The sequence below is a fragment of the Anticarsia gemmatalis genome, chromosome 2 (genome assembly GCF_050436995.1).
Source record: "Anticarsia gemmatalis isolate Benzon Research Colony breed Stoneville strain chromosome 2, ilAntGemm2 primary, whole genome shotgun sequence".
NCBI classification, from domain to species: Eukaryota; Metazoa; Arthropoda; class Insecta; order Lepidoptera; family Erebidae; genus Anticarsia; species Anticarsia gemmatalis.
The window spans coordinates 494,602-520,081 of record NC_134746.1 but is presented as its reverse complement, the minus strand read 5'-3'; the positions used below and the strand labels follow the sequence as shown (position 1 = coordinate 520,081).

The following is a 25,480-nucleotide window of genomic DNA, read 5'->3' as shown; positions in this document are numbered from 1 at the left end:
TAGCGTCGCTGTGTGTTAGTGTCTAGTTAACCGTGTATGTGTGAGTGATAGAGTAGTAATTACTCGCACAGATGTAGAGTCGTTGTATTAATGATTTGAAAAATAAGTTATGACTAAGCCATTTGGGTAGTGAAAGTGTGCGACTGTTTTTTATTATTTAGACTCTACAAAGATTCTATTCTTTGAAATTGCTCGTGTGGGTTCTTTTACAGCTTTTTCGGAGTATTATTATTACTTGGTTTTATAGATGATTAATGAGCGATATATTGAAGTTAGCGTGCACAATAACGATTTAAGCACGAGGATTATTTACTACTAGTCAAACGAAGGGCTAGTGAAAAAGTTTAATTTTTAATGAGTACTCGTAATTATGAAGATTTGTATTTCCTTTTAAAGTAGTAAATACGGCTAAACTAATACGGCTCCAATCAGTAACCCACTCTACTACAGGTCTCTAGATTAACTACCACCGATCACAAACAAACGACTCTACTTACATCGACTCTACACACGCGGTGCGCTTGTGTGCGTCATCAACTTTCTTTCGCGTAGAGCGAGGCGCGGCTCGATCGCAACCGTGACATTGTAGAGTCCGTGAAACTCTACTATAGGCTGTGTTTATAGTTGACTAATGATAGAGTCGGTAGAGCTGGTTTATTGGACGTTTGTAATATTTATGCGATTTTTTTATAGACTCTATCATTAATGTATGGAATTTAGTTTTAGATGGAATACTTTTTTACACGTGTTCGGTAATTACTTTGCAATAAAAAGGCTCAGTCGATTTTGATAGATTAGTATCTTTGTAACTGTATTTTTTTCGCATTAATATAAAAAGTACGTTTTAGCTATAGGCGATAAAATTACGATTAGTTTAGAGGTACTTTACCTTTGCCTTGTAAAATGTTTAATACGATATGCCAATCTTTGAAGTCCCTAAAGACCCGAATTAAAAGTATAAAAGTAGCAAAGAGGGTGGAACTAAAACATCTACTAGTACACATATTGTTATAATATAATTAATATACAGCAGTAAGATACAGAAAGAGCTATTAAAAAGAGATGCTTGGTTTTATAAACTCGTTTCAGAAAAATCACATAGGCTACTTTCCTAAATATTTTGATTCGTTTGTTCTAAATGACAGTTGATCTCTAGTTACAAAGCTATCCTTATCCCTACCTACAGATATGATATTGCAATCAGTCTTCAAATCACGATAGGCCTTTATAACACAGTTCCATTTTCTTAAATAACAGTACTAATAAATGATTGATGGTGTGTAAAACGAACGAGCAAATGAAGTGTAGGCTTCGAATATAATTGGATGTATATAATATATAATATATGTATATAATGCGAATACTGTATGAAAAATGACGCCATTGTTGTGTTGGAATCAATTAACTATTTATTATGAGTTTTTAATTAATGAGCTTGAAGCCTTAGGCTTTTGTATGGAGTGATAAAAAACGTTTTGTCGGCACATTAGTTAAGGCTATTTTACCTAGCTTATAAACATAATATCGCGCCTGTTATACATGATGGTTTAAGCAGAGGTGTATGAAAAGACCCACGTTTTGCCATTTATAATAAGTCCTATTTATAAAGGGGTGAGTCTATTGGCATTTACTGTGCACGTCTTAAAAATTCGTGTCAAACATCTAAAACTAATAAAAAAATACTAATAAACCCAGGAATGGAACCTGAGACATCGTGAGCAATAGTTGTATACTCCCAGACTTCAAAGGCGGTCAATTTGTTAAACATTTTATTTATTCATTGTTTTTTAAAAGGTGAATACTTTAAATTATGTTGTGTCGAGTTACCTAATTAGTTATTAATCTTATGGTTATTTATAAATGTTATTCAGGCCCGGAGGTCATGTAGGCTTAGCAGCTGTTTACTAGACAATATCAAGAACCGACTTTGAACGTGAACAAACCACGTTGGTGTTCAGTTATAATTTTTACAAGGAAATCCTGACTTTAAAACTATTTTTTATACGGTCAAAGCCTATTAATTTTCTGTATATGGTAACAAACTGGTAAGTACTACAAAACTATAATGATATATTGATGTAGTCAGAGTCACACAGTTTTGATAACATTACTAACAATATCGTCAGATTTTAAGCAAATATAAGAGGGACTAGGTATATGGGGAGCAGCAGCTACAACTATCAAACAAAAAACAACAATCAAAATTGGTCCAAACAATTAAAAAAAATACAAACTAAATGAGATCCTCCTAATTTTTTCGAAGTTGGTTAAAATATCTTTAGCAACTACCTATGAAGTGACCGCGTTAAAGGTTGCTTATCTTACAGATAACTTAACAACCTTTTGTTGAATGATTATGAAAGTTTCATAAACATCTCCAATTCTTACTAAACTAATAGTTAACTATAAGTTGGGTTTCTATATGCTACTATAAGTTAATTCACAGATTAATAATCTGACCTGGATAGACGGCGGTCTGGTTTATCTTTAGTGCGCATCGAACATGGACGGTAATGATAGATCTCATGTTACGAGCACTATGAACATCTATGAAGACAGTATCAGAGATACGTACTGAATTTTAAAAACTTCATGTTTACATATATCAAAAGTGGTGTTTTTCTTTCAATTGTAAGTCCTTTAAAATAATTTATGTTAAACGTTTGTTTGTTTTAATTATGCAAGAATGGAAGTTATACACTATAAGTTCATTTTATAGACATGATAGTTTTTGGGCCAGTCGCTTTGGAAAGTCCTGGTAAAAAACAATAGATTTTGTTTGGAAACATTTTGATAGGAATCCAGAATTAAGTTAGTTAGGCAATTTTACACCCAAAATATTTTTTATGAAAATTCGAAATGGTAACTAAAATATGTCTTCAAATCTATTCTTTCGCAGTCAATTTTACGCAGCAATGTAAATACACAAACTACATACATAATTTTTCAATATAGCTTTTCCATTTCCCAGTTTGCCTTGTGCCCTACAAGCGAGTCACCCGGGCACGTCCACCGCGCAATTAATCTCCCGCGCTAATGGCCGCCACTGACAACTTTATTGGGAACGCCAAGATAGAGTCGTTCCGAGTTTTTGTCCGCAAATGTAGAGATAACGAGATTCTCTCGACATACATATTGATCGATCGCTTTTTGGTAACACTTTTCGATTGTATTGCTTATTGCTAACTGTGGTTTGGTTTACAAGATTATACTTTACATTGCTTTGCTAAATATTAAAAGTGGTAGTATTAAGTGTAGTATGTTGTGATCACGAAGCCCCAATTTAATTCTGGTAAAACATTATTATTTACCGATTATAGCTAGATGTGTTCACTAGCTAACGACTGGTGGGGTTAAGCAACCTGTAGCACACATGGATGACACAGTGCCTATGATTCAGAGAGCGTGTTAAAAGTGTCTCAGTTATTAGTCGATTAAGAACAATTTATTTAACAGTCGCTACACTATCCTTAAGTTTTGGGCGTCTAAACAACTTCGACTGTAAGTTGACCACTATAAAAAAATAATAAAAGAAAAAACTGTAGGTAAGCTTCTATAAACTTAGTAAACGCATATAACAGTATTAATAATTATAAAAATACAGTAGCAACATAATCGGATTATACTTCGGTATCGTTTTAAATGTTTATCTTAATCTGACGACACACATTTGATAATGAGGCTTAGTGAATGAGACATAAATTAACGGTTCCCTAAATAATACCAGTTTTGTTTAATTAGTACTAGATTCTTTAACTTGTTGTGAGTGAGAATGTGCAGGTGTCGGAATTTTATGTACGGTTTCGAGGGTTCAGTTTTATTGGCAATCCGATTTTGTGAAGATAATCCATACTTATATTATAAATACGATTATTGAGCTTTAACGGCTAAATTGATTTTCATGAAAATTCGCTTGGGTGTGGATGAAATTCGAAATCTCATTTATTTCAAAAAATCTATAATTTCTTAATCTTAATGTATTTTCGTTTAAAATTTTGTGTGGTTTTATTCCTCAGGTAACTGATCATTAAGTTCTTGATTTTTTTTTGTATTGTCAATAATCAAATGAATATTTTATTCGTCAGGTGAATACCAGATCTCAGCACTAAAATCAAAAAAAATATCATCAAATTCAATAAAAATGATGTAAAATTTTCTAATTAAAATGTAGTAGAGCTGTACATCTAGGTAGCGTCTGCGAGCGAGTGACGTATCGTCGGTCAGGCCTTCGTCGCGCACCGGAGTGTGACGCGCCGGACTCCCTGTCCCGTTACTGACGTCACGACGTAACGCACCGTTTTAACCTCCACTGTTTTGCATAGAAACATGTTGGGATAGGAATCGGTTTGCATACAGACTAGTTGACGTGAAAAAAATCTGTTAAGATTTCATTTACTTTGATGTTTCAACTGTGAAATGTTTATGAATGTTTGTATAACATTATTCTGCCTTTGTCGCTAAGTAGAGAGGAAAAATTATTTCAAAGGACTTATTAATTGTATTGATCGAATTATTTGATTTGAGATTGATTGCTTATTATTCTAAAAATAGAAGCCAAAATACAATTTTATCTAGATCGTTTTCTAGAATTGTTTGTCTATGTTTTTGTCTTTGTTTATAAAATGTGTTGTTAATAGCAAAACAGTAGTTATTAAGGCAAACAGTTGGTTTTCAAACGGGTTGAGAATTTGAACACTAAGTTGACCAATCCATGGATAAAGGCAAAATTCAGAACATGTGGTCATAATTGGATCATTTTGCCATAACAGGTACAAAACAATTAAAATAATTATTTCTTCGTTCCCACAGAGGTGTGAGGTTATTAAATAAAATAATTGGCGTAGCCTCTTTGCATTTTAATAAGTAAGTGATACTTTAACGTGTTATATAGCTCTGTCTCTTTCACACACTGCAGCTTCAAAGATGATAGAAAAGGATAGTAGATCAGATTTTTATTTTTCTTTTAGAGGTTTATTTTTTGTCGTTAACTTCTGTTCGCTTCGATTTCCCGTGATCTTAAATTCGGATGTTAATTTGGATTAATTTGGCTTTCTCGTAAATAAAAGTATTTGTAGATTTTAGTAACCAGTTTTAGATGAACAAACAAATAAATATTGCTTCATTTCATAAAAAAATATAGAGTACATTATTTTGTATGCCTAAAAAATAATTTACTGTAAGCAAAAAAAACTATTACAGTACACAACAAAAGTAAAATATTCCTATCAAAAATTTCGTACAAACATACAACGTTATTCGTTTCATTCATTAAAATACCGACAGAACGTTTTTTTTTATATACGTATATACACTCGGCGAATAATAATTTGATAGTAACGGAGCGGGCGCAGCTTAAATCTCATGTAATTGGGTGTTCGCGGACCAACACGCGGGTTACTGTTAGTGTTGAATGGGCTGAGTTATAAGAGGTAGCGGTTTGAGGAGCGGCTCGATTTTGTGGTTAATAGTGTGATTTAAGGGGAAAAGTTGATGATAAGTAAGTAAGTTTTTAACGAACTAAGAAATCAAATCAAAATTAAATCTATTAGTGTAGTTGATTAAGTTACAAAATTAATTACAAAAATATCCAACGTATATTTAACATGTAAAAATTACTTAGAAAATATTAATTTTCTGTCACATTTATACGTAATTTTAGATGCAAACAAATATAAGAATTCAATGTATATCAGCCAATGGGTAATCGCTATATCAACCGCTTATAACTTGGACCATTCCCGTGAAACATTTATTTATTTAACTGGTAGTATTAATTATATCCGCGTGATGGACAGACAGTTTTGTCCAAATTCGTGTGTTTTATATTAGCGAAGTGTGATATACAGTTGCGATAACTGTTCAGTTATTGTTTAAGTTATAGGGGGTAAAATAACTGTAAAAAATAATGGATATGCACCTGTGACTGATGTAAGACTCGTATTAATAAATAAAGAATTTGTTAAACTAATAAAATTAATAACGACGGGCAAATATTAAACTGAAGTTTGGGGTTACCGACCTCCGTGCCTCGTAGAGCACGAAAGCCGTTGGTCCTGCGTCTGAGTTCTCGCCGATCGTGTCAACCTACCAGATTATGACAAATAGCATCGATATGAATATAATGAGTAACTGAATATAGTATAGATCATTTGCGATAGATGGACACACATAGTAGACTTGCGTATTAAGCTAACAATGACTCCGCCACTATTAACAATCTCTTGCTCATTTGGCAAATTTAAATGAACCTGCCCAATACCGACTGTCCTACAGGGTATAACTGATAACATTGTTTTTACTCAGTAATGGGACAGTATTCACCACATATAACCTTTAAACCTTCAGCACAGTAACCTAAATACTGCCACATGTTACGATCAGGTCATGAATGTCATGATCATCCGTTAGAGAAGTCCAAACATGTGATTATAATATACGACTGATAATGGTGCGTAATGATCTGTTTTCGCATGTCATGTTGAACCATGACATGCGTAGTGTACGGTTGTGATTGGATGCTTAGAAATAGTGTGATTTGTGAATTAATATTGTGATTGGAAGATTGTAGTTTAATGGGTATTTGTTTAGGCTGATTTTGCGGCAGTTTTGATTAAAAGTATTAGTCTAATTTTATGTAGATTAAGTTTGTATTTCGGTCGTTGGTCTCTGTCTAATCGTATGAGAATAAACACACAAACAACAATGTATGTAGTAAGTTTGTGTTTTGTTTTAATATGAATTTGTTTAGGGGAATTATTTTTTTATAAGCAAAATACATAGACCTACGTTGCCTATAGACTCTGAATAAATTAAATTGGCACTACTAGCTTAAAAATATATTAATTCTAGCGTCAATGTAGGTGTAATGTTATCAAATGTCATTCTACAGATTTCTTAAAGTAGGCCTAAAACAAAAAAACTAATCATAATAATATGTGAAAGCTCTTGTCACACTTTCATCTACTTAAACTACTTATATAACTGTCTAAAAATAGCGCTGAATATACGCAACTACCTGCAATCAGACCTAAATATACATACCGCAAAAAATAAAAAGAAAAAAGCAAAACCGCAGTAAAAACCACTAGTAAAAAACAAACTACCTAGTACTGAAATGTCCCTCAATTGTGGTACTTATAAGTACTACATACATACATATATAATACTTCTATTATATACTTCTCTCTCTACAATACACATTTGAATTTCACGAGGCCTGGCTATTTTTTGAGCCGAAAAAAGTTCTATAAGTTTTGACCCTTTCAATATTTTTAACTAATTTGGAGTTAGATAAAGTTAAAGTTAGACAAAGTATCAAAGCATATGTGTATATAGAAAAATACTCTTTAAATTACAAAATCCGGGATTTTATTTCATACATCTTTCAGTATAACAGGCGGGTCATAAAAATACACATTATCGACAAGCCTTTAAAACAAGAAGCCAAGTGAAACCGCAGTAAAAACCAACTGTTTAAGCCTTAGACAACAAGAAGCGGCAACCGAATTAAAAAAACAAAACTGTATTTTGGCCACAAAAATGTGCGGTGTATGTAGGTTTATGAGAGGCCGCGGTTGTAGGCGGCGCTCGGGCACACCGCTTGTATGTAGCACAGTGTATTTAGACAAGCTAATACTTGGTTTTTGATGGGCTACTAAATTATTTGGAAAAGGGAGGATTTTGAGGTACTTTTTTGGAATTTTTTGTAGTGTATTTGTTGATAAAGGTTAGATATTAAGAATATTTGTTCGTCAAGAAATAGCTTTTGAATTATTGTATTAGAGATTGTAAAAATAACTAGAAAATGGTGAATAATCATGTGCTATTTTTTTCAGTCTATAATATTATCAGAGCTATTGTTGTTAAATAGAAAAACGCTTAAACTAACATCTTCGATTTAAATCCAAATTTCGATTTACTCTCTTATTCTCATATTCATATTGCTATTAACAAAACAATAGAATCACAAAAAAACACTCCAAAATATTTTACTAATAACTTCTTCACGTTATAACAAGATGTCAATCATCCAAACCCAAAAATTATCGGGCACAGAAGCTCAAGTTGAACAAGAATTTTAATATTTTCGTACAAATATAAGAACGGGTATTATTTCGGTGGTAATAAGCAGTATGTAACAGGTTTAGTCCCGAACTTAACGGGACTGTGGCCGACCCCAATAAAGTTTTTGGAACGCACCGACCGAACGATAAAGGACATTCTCGGATGAAATTTTGGTGCAGGCCTTTTCTACTAAATATTGTATGGTTATTTTCTTTCACGTAGTAGTATTATGAATCTATTTAAAAGATTTGAATATGCTTTTAAGTTTTATGTAATAAAATGATCACAAAAGTATAAAAATGGATATAATTTTCATTTACTTTTACTAGTCCAAGGAAGATATAAGAATGATTATGTACAAAATCTAATTCTTTTAAGGGTTTAAACACTAAATGTTAAAAGAAACCACCTTATATTTAACATAGCGTAAACTCAGAAAAGTTAATTTGTAAGTTTCAACTTTCAAACTACCTATCACTGCATAGGTTTAGTATAATGCATAGGTTTAATGTCTCCAAGCTTAGATCCCGTTTATACAGTTACTGCATTATTATACTCAATTCTTTAAATAAATACCTTAGTTTAAAAATAAACTTCCACTTTCTTAAACAAAGCGCTTAAAAACCCTGGCCATATGTTGCAATATTAATGTTCAAATACCAAAGAAGCCTCTCAGGTATTTCCGATGGTTGACCTAATTTTTTGTGCTAAATATAAACTCTCATGTTACGGATCTTAAACCGGATTCTGTGACGCACTTGACGAAATATTGATGTTACTTTGTTGCTATATGACTTTATTATAACTGTTTTTTCTCAGGCCTAATATCTGTACCAAAATTTTAATTGGAAAATATGTCTGCTTGTTACTTTTTCGGCATAATTGTTAAACAAACTTTGATGAAAGCGGAGCATGGAATAGTTTTAAACTTGGAGTCTAACATAAATTTATCTCCGAATTCAGTCAGCATTTCGTCATTTCGTGTATAAAATATTGGCATTGTATCGAGATACCTTCAGTTAAAAAGTATCCTGCGTTAATCTACTTTATAAACCAACTGGAGAATTTCATCAAAATCCATTCTGTAGTTATGTGTAAAATATTAACAAACATACATCCATTTTCACAAGCATTCGCATTTATAATAATCACCATTTCTTTCTACTTTGTATCTCTTTTACGCCAAAACTATTGGGATATATGAAAATCTATTCACACTATACCTTATGTTTATCTTATAACTAATATTTGCACCAAAATGATGCAATTTCCGTATAAAAATATATCTTCCTTCGAGGAAAAATAACACTTTCTTTCCAGTTATCAAGTTATTTTCCTTGAAGAAAGTTTGTTTCAATGAGTCACCTATTTCGTAGCTGTATGTTGTCTTGGGGGTTTTACTGTCGCTTTCTTAATGAGCCTGTATTAATAGCTGGTAAATTATTGTGACTTTTGACCCGGAGTTTTGAGGATGTGGAATCAATTTGTGGTTTTATATAGACTTAAAATGGATGGGTAAGTTTTGGTGTCGTAAACCTACAATTATCTAAAGAAAGCTCGATAGCTATAATTTTACAGTAATTGTGTTATATAAATATCTATTTAAATTATGACGTAAATAATGAAACGGGGTAAATTAAATTAAGCTCAAAACAGCCATCGGTAAAACCTGCAAATATTCGTCGTGTTTGTTGAATCCATGGTTTCCATACAATAGCGATTGTAGATTGACCTGAATCTTCAATACATATATGTATGTATATACTTTGAAGCATGTACTTTAAAGTTATTATTAAATGCGTTAACGTTCCCCAAGAACTTTTAAAGTATCTCCAAAAATCTTCCTTAATACTTTTCTAACCAACCGGTACTCGACTAGCAAAATAAACAGCCAAAACAAAAGCAAAGTATGCCAAAGACAAATGTACTTTACACCTCGTTAATCTGAGATCATTTATAAGTCTGGTGCGATGAAAAGATCGTTACGATAACTATTTGATGACGGGGCCACAATAACAATGCTAGAATATTATAACCAATCTGTGGGATAAAGTGGCATTCATACTTGTTAGGAAATTCGGCGGATGGTCGATATTTTTTTGTATAACTTAGGCTTGTAAAACATTGAGATAGCTGGTATTTTACCCAATGTAGATCAATTTAAAGTAGTATATATACTATATATAGTCTTAAGTTGATTCATGAAAGAGGAAAGAGCATTTTAAAATATGCTTTATTCAGAGGTATATTTATAAAAACGGTCCCATGGCGTAGTAGGTTTTCTTTAGAATTGAATTAGTGAAAACTTGAGCAAAGCGTACAGCATAGGAGAAAGATGCTCTGTATAGAGAGAATATTACCATTACTAAAGTTAGTAAAGGTCGATATGGAATATAAAGAAGACTAGAGTATAGGTGAAGTAACAAAATCTAGCGAAATTTGCGCGGTCTGCGTGTGTTAGAAATTCAAACGCTACATTCTTTACTCAAGTGTGAATACCTCCTAACCCGATCAATTTATCACGTCAAACGCAAAACTGTAATTTGACGAATTGACATTACAATTATTTTGCAAGTAACTTTTAATGGTGGCCATTGTTGGTGAGATGAATTTCTTTTATGATTTAAATATGCGTAGGATGATATAGGAAGAAAGTAAATTAATTTTACAATATGATAGATGATGGAATAAACTTGACGATGTGGTTTATTAATATATTAGAATTTGGCACGCAATGGATATGAATAGAAACATGATCTATGGTTTGCAAAGTGATAAACGCTTTGGATAAATATTTGAGAACTTGTGTTCTACATACTTTGAGTTTGTGTGGTATGATTTTGGCTTTATTAAAGAGGGTCAACGAAGATTGATATGATTGGATTAAAATAATAATTTATTTAATGCAAATACAACTGCTTATCCCTTGCTCGTTGAGTTCAGCAATGTTCTACACATTACTTACTTAAATAAGTAATGGATGGACTAATGATTTGTATCCACTTGCACTAATTCGACTTAACAAAGCAATTTTAAAGAGCTTTGTAAATAAGAAGTCAAGATTTTTCACAGCCAAGTCATTCAAAAGCCTTTGATGGCCTTATTAACGCCGAAAAATACTATAGCAGTTTCTTCTCACCCCAAATCAAGGAATTTGTTTTACGCGAGCTTACGTTGTTTTTTGCCTAACGTATACCTTTAGTGACCTATCATCATCATTATCAGTACAGCCTTTCTTCCAACTATGTTAAAGTCTTCAGAGACCGACACAACAATTAAAACGAATTCTTCTTAAAGCCAAATGCAACAGAACGTCGACAATTAGCGTCTCGTTTACTGTTAGACACGTTTCACTTTTTGAGACGAAAGCCTTCCCCCCCACGCGGCACTGCCCCACCCCGCCGTGGCCTCGAAACCTCGATGCAAAGTCAAGTACAGGCGACGTGACCGCTCTTAATACTTGCTTCAAAACTTCAATATGATTTTGATAGAGTTATTTATAGAACACTAGCTGACAAATTCTCATCACGTATTTAGGCACATAAGAATATCCTCGATTTCAGTCATTAAAAGGTGTTTTAAAAAAGGTAATATTTGATTGTTGACAAGTGTTCAATTATTTCCAAGTAGAATTTATTTAAGTTGGTTCAGTGGTTTAGCAGGGAAGGAGCATCAGACAAGCAACCATCAAGATAGACTTAACTAAATAACTATCAGAAAACGAATGAAATAAATAAAAATTTCATGTAGGTACATTTTTGCGTCATAATACTATACATTTTTTATAGTATAGTTTTGTAATGTTTTCTATAAATGTAGAGTTCGTTGAAGCCGTAACTGTAAAAATATTTATTAACATGATCAGCTCTATATTATGATAATCTTAAGGACAAAAATATGAATAAATTATAGATCAATGAACTCGACTCTACATCTAAATATAGAAGTACGTTATCATTCTAATAAAACGTCAGAATGCTAAAGTTTTTTTTTAATAGGAAAAACAGTAATCTATAATGAAATGCTTGGAATTTCAAGTAGTGTAGAGTCACTTGACAATAAAATGACGTCACAGATAGAGTACATATAGCAAAAAATAAAACGGCATTAATATCCACCCACTAACAATGTAGAGTCCTATGTAGAGTTCCACCGAGCGAGTAAAAACAATACGTTATCACTAGCACGTGTGGTACAGTTAGCGTACGGGCCGAGTGACGTAGCGCCGGTAGAGCTAACTGCGCGCACGCTCGAGCGCGAACAAGGCCGTTCGACGCCCGCGCCACGTGGCTCTATTAACATAATGCAGGAATCGCGCGGGGATTTGAATGTAGGAATAAAGCTAAGCGATGTAGAGTCGTGTCTAGGTTTTTGATTTTACGCGTTGATTTCGATAGAGTTGGATGAACTATAGAATATTTGTGCGTATTTTATTAGAATGACAACAAATACTGTACGAGTTGTTTAGTTTTTCCATATTTATTTAGGCCATAAGAGACGATTTGAGAAGACTTGAATATTGAACGTCTTCTAATAAGAACACATCTAATAAGAAACATTCAACTGTCAAATTGTTTCCACATAATTATCACCTTCAAGAACTCTACATAAAAAACCACATAACATTCAAACAAAGGATCTCTACCACTCAAAAAGTACCGTTATTCTTCCCTAAAAACTCATCTGTGCACACGAGGCTAGTGACCACAGGCTCTACCGACTCTACCGAGGGGCCGGCCGGGTGCCGTCGTCCGAAACTACGCACCGTTATAAGGGACAAGGACCTCTGGTAGAGATGAGTGCACACCGACAGACTAACATTAAATTACATGTTGTATATTTATTTTTGAAAATTGTTGTGTAGTCATTTATTTTGTAGATGGTGTAATTAATTTGTTGCTGTATGTGGTAGAGCCTCACACGACGTGTAATAATGAGGGGAAAATTGGCTATTTTGAAGTTATTTATTTAGACTTTAAAGGCTAAAGTTAAAGTCATAAAGTTTAGGGAGAAAATATTGCAACCAGGTGGGTCAGTAGTGCCAGTACAGTTAATAGGAAACTTGCATTTTTATTCGCAAGGATTTCAGAATGTGATTTATATTTGCTTATGACTTTTTGCCTTCCGTTCCCCTGAAAAATATACTGACTTAGCCTTCTAAAGAACTCAGTATAAGCGCGTCTTTATGCTACAGCCTTCCAGACTCGCTCTCAATGAAATGTGGGTCAAGTTTATTGACAAATCAGGACGTTGCCTTTGCTCTATCTCCTTTACGCACATACCTCTGTCTCTATCACACACAGGCTCTACCTCTTCGGGAAGATTCGGAGGTTCCAATTGGAATCATGTTCGTTTTAAGATAAAATAATAACTGTAGAGTTTCTGATACGGATCTTTAGAAAAATAAGAGTTAACAGCTGGTTATTTTGGGATGATAGAGTCAATAGATTATACTCTTGAACTTTGAGATCAAATGACTATTATTTAGTTTGTTTATTTTATATACTGTCTTTACTTTTGTTACATTTTTAGTGGTCATTGTAGTTTAACTGCTCATAGGCGCTTGGCAATTAACTCGCTATTAGTTGAAAAAAACTTAAGGTTTTCAATTCAAATATCATTACGAAAGACCAGCCTCGTATAAGACAGCTTATTCATCATTTACCGGCGAATATCAGCACTATTTATTACCACTACTAAAAAGTAGCATCAGTTACTAATCAGTGGGCTTAATAAGCAACGAGAACCAAAAAAATCAGGTTAAAATAATAAACATCAAAATAATTAATTAAAGTATGAGCAAAATTATTGGCATTCAAAAAAAACATACAAATGACGAACATCCTCTCATTAATTTACTGCTACCGTTTTATAAGATAATGATAGAGTTAGCCTACATAGAGATTAATTACACACTAAAATGTTGAACCACTCAATCAAAGAGCGAATACCGCTCAAAATTTGTAGAGCATCGCGCGTTATGCGGCTTTAAACAATAATATGCAGTTATTATTACTTATATTAAACCTGTATTTTCGGTTACTTGAGCTAATTATGTAGAGACAGAGTCTAGAAGCAATAAGATTTTAATGATTCATTTAAAAGTTTGATAGAAGATGTACATTCTTCGCATAAAGCTACTGTGATTTTTAAAATAATAATTTCTTGCGTTTGTTATTACTATAGTTTCAGGAAATGCCAAAGATGTCAATTGTCTGTTTTTCAACTGCACTAAACGTCAATTTATTTAAGGCCGGCATCGTAAATAATCATTGTTAAAATAAAGAAGTTTAAATTAATTATTTACATAGTCAATCTACACCAAGAATAAGATTCTACTTCAAAAGCCCCATCACTCTATAAAAGGAACAGAACCTATTTCAATACGGTTTACACAAACCCAATTTACTTAACCATATTAAATGTTAGAAGGCCTATTATTAGCAAAAAATCCCATACAACCTCCAAACGCCCATTAACCCAGTGAAGGATGTGCGGCGTCAAATTACATGACGTCATATCCGCCGCTTATTGAAGCGATATCCGGTTCCGGATTTAGGGTCTAAAGGGTTGTTTGCTATCAAATTGTTAAGGGTATAATCATGGGGTTCAAAACTATGGGGATTTTTTAAGATGCTTTTTTATAACATAATGGGTTAAGGGTGTTTGTAGTGAGGCTTTTATGGGGTGTTAGTTAAGGTTGTCTTCCTTAAATATTAGATTTTTTAGGGGTGGTTTTTTAATCTATCGAATTGTGGGGTAAAATATAGGTTGGAACCTGTTGTTACGCATTTCATTAATAAGTTATAATTATATTTTGAACGTAATATAATTATTAAATGATCTGACAAAATATTATTACATAATTACGAGTATAATGTAATTTTAATATACTGATTCAGTCTTTAGATTTAATAAATTGCATATTTATTATCGCAAAAGAGCAAGCCGTGAGTTTCTTGCCGTTTCTTCTCACGAGCAACAGCTTTTCCGAAACGGTGGTAGATAAAAAATATTTTGACGATTTCAAATACTTGTTAAAGTTTATGAAATAAAGAATATTTGACTTTGACTTTGCAACACAAAATTAATGACGGACCCTACTTAATTTCCGATGAGAATATATTACGTGTCACTATATAAAATATTACTAAAACAATCAAAACTCTCTATAAACTTAAACGATCTCTACATTTAATAACAAAGAGAGCACAATATACGCGATAAATATCAAGTACATCTTCAAAATATTCCCACAGAACGCACATGTTCTTTTTTTTCACCCTTTTCTTAACTCTACCTGCCGATTCAAATATTGACTGATTGAAGGGTTCGTGGGACATCTGTCAGACTCTACATAGAGTGAAAGCATCATGAGAAAGCCTCCAACGACATGTGTGTTGTATAGAACCTTATTGTTAACATGTGTTCTTTTGAAATACCAAATTTTTATTTTTGTAGGTGCTTATTTTATTGTATGATGATTATTTTTGTATTTTGTATATAAATACTAGTTGTTTCTGCGGTTTTGTTCGCATCCGTTTCACCGAAGTCTCTTAAATTGTCTTTTTTAAACAATAAACACAAAATATAAAAGTTTTATTTAATAAAAATTGTTTTTGAAAATACTTTCTTGAACAGTAAATCAGAGAATTTAATTCGTCGCAGTGTTCGCAGTGACATTTATTATGCACGTATATTAGACATCAACGAGATACGTTTCGTGATATTATGATAAGAAAGTTATCGGCCCTTCGGTAGAGACTTATGATCATAAATATTCATTACTTTTAATATCATAATTAGAAAAGCTGCGTCTTTCTCGTATGGGAATTAGCACAAACACAAAGTGATAGCGCATTGTGAACTCTACATAAGACAATGATGATGCTACACATTATTTCTATAGTTAGTTTTTACTTTACACATCGTTTTTAACAATAAGAACGACCTATTTATCTACTCTACATTTTAGTTTTATCTCTACACGACAAAATTATTTACCTTAACGCTTAATTAAAAAAATATACGTCCTAATTACGACTCTATCTTTTTCGACGCGCATTCTACGCACTATAAAACTAAGGTCCAAGTCTCAATTCCTAAGCTGGATAGCTCTATGTAGGTCATAGGAACACGTTCTGTTCTAGACTCTACCGCGCGGGTGCGCAGACCGGTCCGTGCCAGATGAGCGGCTTTCTCTCGATGACAGGTACGCTCTACAGCGGCATGTAGGAGCTGCGATCACTTGATGGTAATTTGCAAGGTTGACTTTTGTAGAGTTTGATATTTTTTTGTAGATAAATAAATTCGATTACAAAATTTGCATTAGTACGAAAGTTGCAAATCGAAGTTGATTTATTCTACACTATATCCGATCTTAAAGAAAATAGTCGACTCTACATATTTTTTTCTACACCTACATTTTGAATCCTTCTATAGTTGAATAGAAATATTTTTTGCGATACAATCTCATCAAACTCTACCTAATCCCTAACAATAGATGTGCAGGATCAGCTGATCGTGCGCTTTCACCGCTGGCCAATGTCCGCGCGTCGTTACCGATGCGGCGCGCGTCGCGTGCACACTGCGACTCTACCACTCTACCTAGAGTATGTTGTGCGTTGTTATATGTGCGATAGATGATGTTTTGGTATTTAGATGACTTTAGCAGATAGCATAAAGGTTTTTTGTTTGAAATAGCTTTGACTCTACTTGAATGATTTAAGACTACATAAACTACCTGTTTTAATGAAATTATTCTAACTGACTAGTCTGAAATGGATAGAGATGTTTTTTTTATTTCAATATGCCTTTTACATACTTTGTTATTCAATTTTATATACGTGCAGTCGCTACAAAAAAACTTGGGTATAGACTTTCTATAGATCATTGAAAAACCGTTTGGCTTAGATTCATTCGCCATACACCTATGGAAAAAAGATAATTTTATGTATGTATTTCTATCTAACTAATAACATATATATTTTTTCTTTATGACGACAGATAACCGTAAAACAATTAGTAAATCAACTCCATATAAATCATATATCAGACTGAAAGGCTTTTAGTAATTAATTAGTAAACGATCTCTGACATGTGGACGTTAATGAATGTTGCTGAAACACGAAATAGTAAAAAATGCGTGACAATAATTAGACAGTATTGTCTTTCAATAGTAAGTTTATACTAACGTTAGTTTGACTTGTAATTTTACACGCATTTTTACATTCGATAACGTTTTTCCGACTTCGGTATATAATTATCCTGTACATTTAGGCATCTAATACTATACATGTACTCCGTAATCTTTTATTATTGAAAAATACATTTGCTCGATTTGAAGTGGAAATCTCAGTTTTACCACTCATTTCACACATTTGCTGTCACTCTATCTAATAGATAGGTTATCTGACACTTATTTATGAACTTTGAAACTGACGAAATTGTTTTACATTATATAGAAATTGCTAAATTCGTTTAGTTCATACCCAAACAACCATATGGTGTTAATTTTAATTATCATGAGCCAATGAAGAAATAACTTATTATCAACGGCAGGGCCTTTTTACAAAATGAAAGAGGGCTATATGTGACAAATAAAGCATACAAATTAGCTAACAATCCTATGACTGTCAACTGCATGCAATCGATTACCCAGACAATATTCTTTGAATTCTTTCCACACTATATGATTCACAGTGTCCTTATGTTGTAACTACAGTAAACAACTTCTAGCCGCGACTTATCTTAATGATGTTTTTGCTTTGTTATCCGGACAATATTTGGTGATGATAAGTATTCAATATTATGCAGGAATAATTTAGCTTCCTATATGTTAAAGAATTATCAAATTCCGTGCATTAGTTTCTGAGATAATCCCCTATAAAGTTTACCTTCATGTAATGTTAGTTTCGTATGAGCAACCTTAGGGAAGTCCAGTCAGCATCGTGAAGGCTGTTTTGTAATAGTTCTAGGAGCATCATCGTGTTAATTGTTCTTCGGAAAATTTGTTTGAAATATGCTTACGTGTTTTTTGAGAAATATTTACCAGAGAATAGGTAATAATACCATTTAATAAAGTCTATAACGGATTCAGGATGACCTTTTATATTTTCTGAATTTTTCTATACATTCAATGTTTAGCTAATCACGAAAAAATACAAATCATTTTTTCTTCGAAAAATCACAGGAACTATTAAACTAATTCCGAAAAATATTTCTGGAATAGAAAGTTATATCATCTGTGAATCCTAAATCTATTTTTTCTTATAAGAAATATCTCAAAGACTTCATAAAGATACTATTAACTGCATTTTCACTACCCCAGAATATCATTCGTTGGTCTTTATCGCAGAAAATAGTGGAAATATCACGAAAATTCGTATAAATCCTCCAAAATCCGGGATTTTCGTTTTATTATTTGTTTACATATAAGCCAGACGGTAAAGCCTACTAAAAGTAAAATCTGGGTCTAGTCATGAGTCATGTGCTTTTGTTGTTGATGAATAGTTAGTGTCGAATGATGGCCTTGGAACATTGACAATACGCATACGGTGTAATGACCGCTGCTAATACAAACATACGTTATTTTGGTTTTTAGATGCCTTTTTTTGGTTCCTGGATTACAGGGACGAAGCAAGACGAATTTTTTTAACGACGAAGTTGTTTTTAGTGATGATGGTCAAGCTTTTAAGTCTTTTTTTAAAATGGTGGTCCTTTTAATGAGTTTGTGATTGATGATGAGGAGGTCGCCAGTTTGCGTACATGGTAACGAAGTAATGTTTGGTAATGTTAGTTTGTAAGTTTAGTAATAAATATATTATCATAAGATTAATTTATAGATGTTTGAGATATAAATAACTTTAACCTCTTTAACAAATATTATACCATTTTTTTGCAAATAAATGATTTGATTAGAGAATTCCGTTAATCTGCTGTTTAAGAAGACCGTAATATCTCGGTCTCCAAAATCTACACCTATCCCCCATGACAAAAATATGTTTATCTCCAAATTGCCATGGTTACAAGTTCAGCTATACTTTTTTACAGTTATTTACATCTGGTAGACATAACCATCAACTTTTAGTACGTCAAGTCTCGGAAAATTCTTGCGGCTCGTTGAAAACTTTCCAAAAGTGCTGCACTTGACATTAGCCAGCATGGTCATTGCCGATCTGCGCGCGCATCTCCGGCGCGCAAGTGAAAGTTTACCTCGCCCCTCGCCCCCCACGCCCCTCGCCCCCCGCTCCCCCCGCACGTATATGTGTCACTGTTAGATGTTACTATGATTTTATGTGTGTGCGGCGTTTTTGATTAGACGGTGTTTTTTGTATGTGTGATTGATTGGAGATTAGCATGATAGTGTTTTGTTTAAAGATATTTTAAGAATGCCAGATTGATGATTGTCAGTACGATGCCGATTATTAGTAGAATGTCTACATGTGATTTATATAAATTATTAATTAGAAGTATTAAAGTATTTATTGTTGGTAGATGATTATAAATCATTAGTTTTTTTGCAATGAAATATTCGTCTAAGAAAACCTAGAGAAAAACTTGGAATATTCGCATGAAGTTGGCTTTGCTTTAAATTGAGATGCGACAAATTACAATAAACTGTGCCTGCTTATAAAAAGACGTGGCTAGGATTAGAAAAATATGTTGGTTGGTAACCCAAAAGATTTTGACTCATCAGAAAAATTTTTGATGGAAAAAAATAACTGCTATTTAAAAAAATATATATAAGCAATGTGTGGGCATAAAAACGTGCTCGCTAAAAAATTCTTTTGAGAAAGTGTCGTTCCATAGTCTTTATCCTACACCCATAGAAAAAAACAAAATATAACAAAGATAGTTCAAAATCGATTAAACAAATCGATTGTGATGTCCTCTCTATTACAAAAATGTACCAGGGTGTCATATCCTCGCGGTGATGTGCTAAACCTTGGCGTTGAGTGAGTCAGTGCGCAAGCGCGCTCGTAGGCGGCACGGAACAGACGCACTATGTAGGTCAGGTTTTTTACGAAATGTTCGACAATATGACGTCATGTGTTAATGTTTAGGCTCGGTTTATCTCCTCGGATATATGAGAGCCTGGTACTTGGTTATGTTGTGTCGCGAAATATTCTAAGTTGATATTCTTACGTTGGAGTTGATATGAAATTAAAATATAGAGTCAAGTGATGAGTTTTCCTGTGGCTTCGTCCGTGTAGAAGAATTCATCGAGTTCAAAAGGATTATATTTGATTACCTGGGTTTTTAATCATCTGTCTACCAAATTGTACTAAAACCCATTCAGTAAGTTTTGCCTTAAAATGTAGTAAACATACATCTATCCTAATCATGTTTATAAAATTAAGTCAGTCTGTCAAAATATCTTTGCAATCTTACTTCAAAAATTGAAACGAATAGAGACACAAAAGTCTGCTAAATCCATAAATGGATTTTAAAAAGTGTAAGTGACGGTAAACAATTTTATAAATTCGACCAAGATATTCTGTATGAATGAATGTATGAGTGAGTCTTAATATCGGCTAGAATTCTAAAGAGATATGTAGGACATACAGACTATACGCAGACAGAACCGACAATACACATAAAAGTTAATTTTAACTCATTACTGTCCTATTGCTGGGCAAGTGTTAAACTCTTGATGTGAGATAAGGGTTAGGCTTTGAGTCCATGCTGGCTAAGTGTCGATTAAGGAATTTTGTTATCTTAAAGTTTGGTTTAAGTTGTGAATATACTAGGATTTTTTATTGCCGCTATATTTGAGAGCAAACTTTATAGTATAAAATAGATATTTACTTCATAACATAAAACAAGTAATGCTATGTACTGTATATTATTATGCTTTAATTTTGTATGACATTTCGGTACAAGTTATTCGTTGTAGTCAATTCCTAATTCTTCTAGACCTTCTGATCTATCTTAATACTGATAGTTACGGTTCTCTTTGTCGAATAAATATAAGTAGGCCATATGTTCCATGAATTTTTATATTCCTCCTTTATGATATACTTTTCGCATAAGCAATTTATTACTTGGTGTTTAATACACGAACTAATTAAATTATTGTTAAGTCGTAATTTGAGCCTCTCTGTAATCGATGCGTCAAAAATGTTGCTATATTTTGATGGTTAAAATATAACGTTATTCTTAACTTTACATATAATGATATGTACATAAACATAGTCCGGTGTGTACATTATTTTGTATTAATAACTCATAAACTATTATAATAGTTGTAAGGCAAATGCTGCTGAAAACTATTTAAAAAATAAATATTTTTTAACATTTATTTACATTAATAACAACATTGTTAATTACTGAATAGGTTTGTAATGTAAAATGCCGACAGTATATACATAGTTTAAGAACAAACCTAACTTAAACCTTAGGTAAATATAGATAGTTGTATGTTGACAAATTTGATTAAAGTTGTGTCTTTTTTTTTTAATAAGACTAAACAACGTCTTTCTATTTCCACATAATAACTTTAATTCCCAAGGTGTATATCAAAGCTTAATTCTTTCTTATTTTAGGAACAAATATGAGTAGTAATGGATCTTAGAAGTATAATGTTTAATTTTATACACATAAAGTAATAGTTTCAGGAGCATTTACCTCAAACATACATAATTTCTACTTACATGTATATACCGGGGCGAAACAGTCCAGCGTTGTCAAATCCTTATTTTACTCATGTCCACTGTATGATTCGTTCAATGTTATCTATCGGTCTCTCAATGTTCAATCTATCCGGGGTCAGACAGTGGGGGATATAGATAGGACTAGAACAAGAGAAGAATTTACTACAGACGCTATTGGGTGCAAGCTAGAGGGCTTAGCTGTTAATTATTTACCCTAAAGTTAAAATATATTACCCTAGTAAATTGAATGTGTATACACTAACGTTGAGATTTGTTACCCTAAGATGTATATCTGTCGAATTTGCTTACCCTATTTTTTCATTATGATTTCGAATACCTTAATGTGTTTAAGTTAAGTACAGATTGTACCTGAGTGTATGTGAGCTATATTTTATAATAATTGTGCTATATTAATCTATTGTCCCTGGTAAAGATAATTTTATATTTTATTTGGTAGTAAATATATTTACCTGAAAATTAATCGACTAACGATTTAGTATTAATTAGAACTACAATTAAGGTTTTAAATAGATTTGTACTAATTTAAATAAACTTTAGTATTATAATGCAATCCCTCCGCGAAAAGTGTAATGACCTCAATTTGAATAATATTTAACTAATTATGAATTGAGCATAGCATTTAATTTTACTGACTATTTTCTTACGCATTAGTTGTAACAAGTCACATAGATTTGATAAATAAGTAGAACATTAATTTTGGGTGACCTATTTTTTTTCTTACAGAATTTTAGCGTAGCAAACTATAAATCTCGAATAGTCTATCGGCTATTCATAGCTATGAATTAAATATTTTACTAATAAATTTGGCCATATATAACGGTATAGAATGTAATGAATCGTCAAAAACAATGAAAACAAAGGAGTGGTGTAAATAATTTGTGTCGCTGTTAGCGAGTCGCTTGCGCCCGCGCCGTTAAAACTGTAAAAAGAACCAGTCTGGCGACCTTCGGGCTATCAGCCGAAAACCGAACTCGTTCCGATAACCAAGCACCGGAAAATACACATTTTCCGATCACGGTTTTCTACATATACACAAATATTCCTAACTCTCCTAAACGTCTAAAGGAAAACTAAGACAACATGCGATTAGTAATAGCGCGGTAGTTAGTAAAATAAGGTGGAAAAAAAGAAAAAAATAGGAAAAGATGTGATTGGCATAATTAAATATAAATGAAAAAAAAAAATGCAATACTTATAATCTCTCAAATATTTACAGGGAGGGTAAGAAATTGGAAAGATTATAATGTTTGTTGCAATAATTATTAATTAATGTAAAATATAAAATAAAATAAAACTGGCGTCCGATGTATATCCACTGTGTGATCCACAAATCTGCACTGTCACGTCACTAACAAAATGCCAATTACAAACATTTCCCAAACACAACGTTTGCTCCAATACGCCAATGTTGGCTTGGAGGTGACGTTTTGAATTTTTTTCTTTTTTTAGCAACGTACACTGTAATGGTTATGTTTTTGTTCTCCTTTGGATATCGTCACTGGTATGTTGGTAGTCACTGCACTTCACTCACAGGCGGCGGTACGAGCGCCAAGCGCACGTGTTGTTGAGAGACTGACGGCGCGCGCGCACCCCACTCACTTCCCACCAAAAATTTTCTACCACCGCTCGCGCATCAGGGCGGGCGAACCGCGGCCCGCTACGAGCGTAGCTCACTACAACACAAGTACTGTGAATCATTCATGTGACGTCAGTTTTACAGTTTTCGTGTTTCATTTAATTTGAATTATGTTTCGGATCCTGTTGGTGTCATTCATTCATTAAGTGTAATTTAAAAATAACTTTATTTTTCGCATTATTTAGGTGATATATTTAAGTTTATTTCCTTTTTAGATTTGTATAAATACATCTTGTTTTCTGCAGCAAGTTATCAAAAATTTCTTTAGATACAAAATTATCATACTTCTTCACTACATAAAATATATTTGAATTTAATGGATTTAAATAAGTGAATCCTTATATGCTCGTGTACATATTTGCCTTGGTAACAAAATGTTTATAATGATTTGTTCATAAAACTAGGTCTGAAAGGATATTGCATCGGATGCACGCAACGCCGCGGTTATAATTTATATTGTTTTTACCACCAACGAGGAAACTATACGACTTTAATTACTTACTTAGAATTGTGCTTTATTTAATTACATAACTAGCTAATGTTTGATAGCTGGGTATTTTTGCATAAATAAACCTTTGATAATGAATGGGGTCAAATTATTTTGTTCGTTCGTAAGAACTCTTTTAATTAAAATTTGCATACTAAAAGCATTCATATGTACTGTATTACCAAAAATAAAAATCATATCGATGGGATTTTAAATATGACTTACTTACAAATAATTTCATTTCTCTACCTACAAAGAACGCCAAGCTCCTAAAACGCGCCTCAAAAAAGTTATTTCTCAGTAACATAAAATCAATATCCTAGCGGCGCATTTCTCCAAAAGTTGACCACACCTGCCGGCTGCTATCTCCATTGCGTACACGCACACAATCATACCGACACAACTTTCACGCACACATACAAACACTGACAGGCCTACAGACCTACAAACTTTACTTTCACCTCACTTAACTCTTATTAGCATATAAATAAGTGTTATTTTTGCTTGTATGTCTGTACTGTTTAGTTTGTGGGTTGTTGGTAAGTGGGACACTGATGGTTTTCTTTATGGGCCCTGCTGCAAGGTCTTCCTTCTGTTATAGGCGATAATGTTAAGGTCAGTTCTATGGCTTGTTAGGGATGATTCATCTTATAAGTGGAATGACTCTATTTTATTGAGTAGTTTCAAAGACCTTAATGGTCTCTTTAAGAACTGTGTTGTGTACTTGGCACTGTTCTTGAGTTCATACTAAAAATATTATAAACAATAGTTTTTCTATGCCAATGAATGCGCTTCTAACATACATATTCTGAAATATCAGAATAACTGATATCTATTTTCTAAGAGTCGGAAGTTACCTATTTAAATTAACAAACTCCTTTGGAAACATGCTTTTTGCTACTATATAATATAAATGAAAATACAATCGAATTTATTAACATAGTATTTAACCTCAAAGCAATACCAGAAAAGAAAACTACTCACAACCTGGTCCCTTCGGGAATCAAACGTCAACACCTTACAGTTATTCAGTAAGGCTTTTAACACGAAGGCTTATTATTTATTTATCTTAAAATCCCGGTTCCGTATCGAACGGTACTCGCTCCGAAACTCCGGTTACACATATGTGTTTGTAGGACACACAAATATGTCTCTTTAGGGAGTTGAACCCGTGACCTCGAGCGTAAAGGCCGAAGCTATGCTTTCAGGTCGTATGTGGTGTCGATGTCGATTGAAATACCACGTACGTTAGTTATAATAGTTATATTAAATCAAGATAAGATTAAAATAAGAGAAATGTATGTAAATAAGACAGGGGGGGGGGGGGGGACTTTGTAATTAGTAGCAAAGATTTAGAAAGAAAACTATTAACTTGAGTAATTATGAAGATATTAAAATCATAAATGTCCCACTGCTAGGCATAAAACTTCTAGAAGGAAAGGCGCTTGCTTTGCTTAACCACCACAGTCAATGTGTGCGGGTTCAAGACTTTACATCTATACTAATATTATAAAGCTGAAGAGTTTGTTTGTTTGTTTGATTGTTTGTTTGTTTGAACGCGCTAATCTCAGGAACTACTGGTCCGATTTGAAAAAATCTTTCAGTGTTAGATAGTCC

The 25,480-nt window shown here is 33.0% G+C and overlaps 1 protein-coding gene across 8 annotated transcripts in view; it reads right to left on the bottom strand.

The window, feature by feature from the left end:
* LOC142978959 (ichor-like) overlaps positions 1 to 23,328 on the bottom strand; it is a 40,992-nt gene extending 17,664 nt beyond the window's left edge. Inside the window, exons 1-3 of one of the 8 annotated variants that reach the window (XM_076123620.1) lie at positions 23,198 to 23,319; positions 22,190 to 22,810; positions 21,720 to 21,860 (exon numbers count right to left, since the gene is read on the bottom strand). The gene's annotated coding sequence lies outside the window, so the exon portion shown is untranslated. Of the gene's footprint in view, positions 1 to 21,719; positions 21,861 to 22,189; positions 22,811 to 23,197 lie in introns of those variants that run through there. The other 7 variants (XM_076123636.1, XM_076123644.1, XM_076123628.1 and 4 more) reach the window with 7 other exon arrangements.
* Between the last annotated feature and the right edge of the window lie 2,152 nt (positions 23,329 to 25,480).